This window comes from Apis dorsata, unplaced genomic scaffold (genome assembly GCF_000469605.1).
Source record: "Apis dorsata unplaced genomic scaffold, Apis dorsata 1.3 scaffold_585, whole genome shotgun sequence".
Taxonomy (NCBI): domain Eukaryota; kingdom Metazoa; phylum Arthropoda; class Insecta; order Hymenoptera; family Apidae; genus Apis; species Apis dorsata.
Window position 1 is genome coordinate 39,067 of NW_006263792.1, and position 4,402 is coordinate 43,468.

Consider the following 4,402-nt stretch of genomic DNA (forward strand, 5'->3'; position numbering starts at 1 on the left):
TTGTTTGATTGAATTGAATCGTTATTTCTTTTTGTAACATATTTTTCTTCTTTATGATATATGAATTTCTTGTTTATGATATATGAATTTAAGAATGCAATAAAAATAAATAATATAAAAAAATTATGGAAAACTTCATTTAGTTCTAGAAAATCTTAAGAGAATAATATTTAGAAAGTAATAAAGTTTTTAAAATTTTTATTTTTTATCTTTTTTATATTTCTTCTCGTTATCCAATTAAAAATATTTTATAATTTGTGTAAAATGAATTAATATTTTATATACGATTGTTAATATATTATATCACGAATATTATCTTGGAATATTTGTTCCATAAATTGCATTAGTTTCTATACAATATGTTTTAAAAATATTTATTTTTATTGGATATTTAAAATTGTCATCAGTGGAAAAGTTTTATTATATTATATTATTATATTATTTATATTATTATATTATATTATTATATAATATTATTATATTATATTATTTCTTCATTTTTCTACCATTTTTATCGATGCAAAAAAATTTCTGAAAAATAAGTGAATAATATTTCCAATTGTCTCGATTTTAATTTATCTATAAGCAAATCTATTTCAATTTTGATATAATTCTTTTTTATTTTTTTCTTTGGAATTTAACACGAATTGCTTTACAAATTTTATTGGCATTTGAATCTATAAATAAATTCATTTCAAATCCAAAGGGTATAATTCTATTTTTTTTTCTTCTTTATGTAATTTTTTGCATTTATTAATGATTTATTTGGATTTATAGCAAACCCACTTTAATTCTAAAGGATATAATTTTTTTTTATTTTTTTTTTTCTGAAATTCAACAGGAATTGCATTGCACGTTTTGTTGAAAACATCTTCCAAAATAAACTTATTTCATCCATGTTATATAAATTATCATTTCTAATTTCATTATCTTCTAATATTTGCGAAAATTAGTGGATAAATTTTTCTATAGCATATTTATCGACATTTGAGACTCGGATCGATAGATATGATGGATACTTTACGATTCTCGGATAACAATTATTTTAAATTACTTTTAAAAAATTTATATGTTTTGACTTGGCATAAAATCGTCATCTTTTTTTTACAATTCTTTTTCTTGTCTTTAATAAAATATTATTAAATAATCTATCTTTCAAAAAATGACGCCCAAAAACTAATTATATATTAATTGATTATTTAAATCATTAGATATTGATGTACGTATTCTTTTTCTTATTAAATGTTTGGAATCCTTCACAAATTGACAAAGCATTTTATCGAATTGTTCTTTTAATTCTTTTTATCTCATTCTTTTTGTCATACTTTTATGTCAAATTTTTCACATTTATATCACATTTTTAATTTATTCATAATCTAATCGCATATAGAATATTGAACCGAAAAAAACTATTTTAGCATTATTTATAGATTCGAAATCATAATGTAATATTATTGAATTCGTCTTAACTACAATATTATGAAATCAAAAATGCATTTTAATATTTAAAGAATCAAAATAATCTTGATTTTCTGTTGAAACAAATTTTTTCTCAAATTTTAAATATTTATAAATATTGTTTAATATTGTTCTGTTCAAAATATTTTTTTTGCAAATTGTTTGCAGAAATCTGAAAAGAAACATTTAAAAAATTATAATGATAACAGAATATTTATGTAAAAAAAAAAATTGAAAAAAATTATTTTTTACACATAAATTATATGTATATATTGAAATAATATAATATATTTTAAAAATATTTTTAAATTATTATCATTAATTTTCTGAAAATACATCTGAAGTTTCAATCATTATAACTTTTTGATAGTTAATTTTTGTATAAAAATGAGATTTAAGTGTAGAAATAATATTCTGAAGAAATAAATCCGAAAATTTTTTTGAATATACTATTGATTTTCTTTTTCTCATTACTAACAAAATGAAATTTAAACTCAATAAAAATTTATTAATAACATATTAATAATTTACTTTATTGCATAATTTTGTTTATATATAAATAAAAATATTTGTTTTTCGCTTCTACAGCATCTTCTGAAAGTTGTTCAATAAACAAAATAGTATTTTTAATGATAAGAGACCCATCAATTAATATTTTATAAAATAGCCATATTGGGACTCATAAATATAATTTGAACATATATTTCTATAATATCTTTGACAAATATCTTTTTTTTTTTTATCTATTTTATATCCGTTTGAAATTATAAACATAATTTCAAACGGAATATCATTTGAAATCTATAAATTAATTTTATATTAATTTTTATTATAATCGATGACAATTCGAAAAAAATATTCTACTACTTTTTTTCATTATTTGTATTTTCAAAACAAAAATTCTTTCTAAAATTTAAATTCTTCCTAAATCTTTTCTTTTTTGTTTTTTTTTTTTTTTTTACATTTTTCTTAGTTTTTGATCTTGTTTGTCACTTTTTATGGCAATTTATAAGATAAATGTAATAGATATTTTATCATTTTGATATGTACAATAGATAAACTAAATAATATATAATAACTAATAACTCTTTATATCAGTTATTATAAATAATATAATATATTTAATTGATATTAATTTATTTTTTTTTTAAATTTAGATTTTCTTAACTTTATTTTTGCTTGTGCATAATTAACTTCTTCATTTGTGATATTGCCCGATTTGCAAGAACATTGCATATCTGTGCATCAAATATTATAAATAGCATGATACCCTTAATTGCTATTAATTTATTTTTTTTTTTCAATTTTTCTTTTTCTTTATTAATTTATTTTTGCTCATATATAATTAACTTCTTCATTTATAATATAAGAAGATTAAATTATACTTTCTTCATTTAAGGAATAAATTAATTGTAATGATACTAGAGAATTTTAAAATATATTTTATCATTTAATTTATTTCGAATTATTTTACATTTTCTATTTTCTACAAACTATTTAATATATTCTCTATGGATGATAATAAATTATATAACTATATGGTTTAATAAATCGTATAAATATTGTTCATAGATTTTTTGTCTTTTAGTATATTTGCATAAATCACCAAAAAATTTTATTAGTCGTTTAAATTGAGATTTTGTAATTAATATTTCTATTGCTCCTTGAATCTAATTTTATGATTTATATTTTATTTTAAAAATTTTTTCGTTATAACTTATAGACAATTATCTACATTTGAAATCAAATTTTATATAAGATATTTTATATTGAAACATTCGACGTTAAATTAATATTTTAGATAATTTTTTAAATAATTTAATTTTTTTATTAATATTTTTGTCCTTGCGTTTTCACCATTATTTTAAATAATTATTTTTGTATTATCAATTTAACATCAGAATTTTACATCAAGGAACATTTACTGACACTTCGATATTCTCTCTAGAATTAAAAGTGATTCAATTCTTTTGAAACACAAAAGCCTTGTCACATGAGGTACTTCTGTTTAATATAATGATGATGATAATGTAATGTCATGTCTTCTTCTCATATGGAAATTCATCTGAAGAGAATGGAGTCATTTTTAATAATACAGAGAATAGCACACTATATTTATTCGGTAACTGATTCTGATTGTGAATGCTTAAATGGCCAATATTGTATTTCGATATGTGTTATGTATTTTGATACCCAAAAGAGAAGGAAAAAAAAGAATATTGTGTATTAATCATTTTTTATTACTGGAATATTCTTTCATCATATACAATCATGAATGTTTCCTTCCCTTGATTAGATTGCTTCTTCTCGATGTATCATGTATCATCAGTCGATAATTCAGTTACATTGTGCAGTCGTCATAAATATACAGAGGATTATTATATATATATAAAAATGATTTATTTAATAAAAATTTCAAAAATATTTTTGAAGAGGGAAGAAAAATAAGACAAATATCTATTGTAATATAAATATTGTATGTAATATATCTATTGTATAAATATATTTATACAATATATATTTATTATAATATATATTATATAACAATATATTATATAGTAATAATAATAAAAAATATGAAAAAAAAATAAATTTATCTAAATACGAAAAAAATAAAATTCAGTGAAATTATTGTATATTATTATTATTTAATTACAGTAAAATATTGTTATAACGAATGCATTGAGTTTAATAATTAATATTATATTTAATTATAATATAATATTACTAATTAATATTTTATTGGATATTTGATATTAATATACAATCTTTTTGATACTAGTTTGATATTTATTAGTTTTTCTATAAAATGAAATTCGAATTATTTTCATTTTTCCATTAATTTTTTTAAAATCATTTTTAATTGAAATCGTGTATTTTTTATTGTCTTTGCTATTCTTAAATAATTTTCAATATTTTCTATAAAATTTATATGACTAAATAA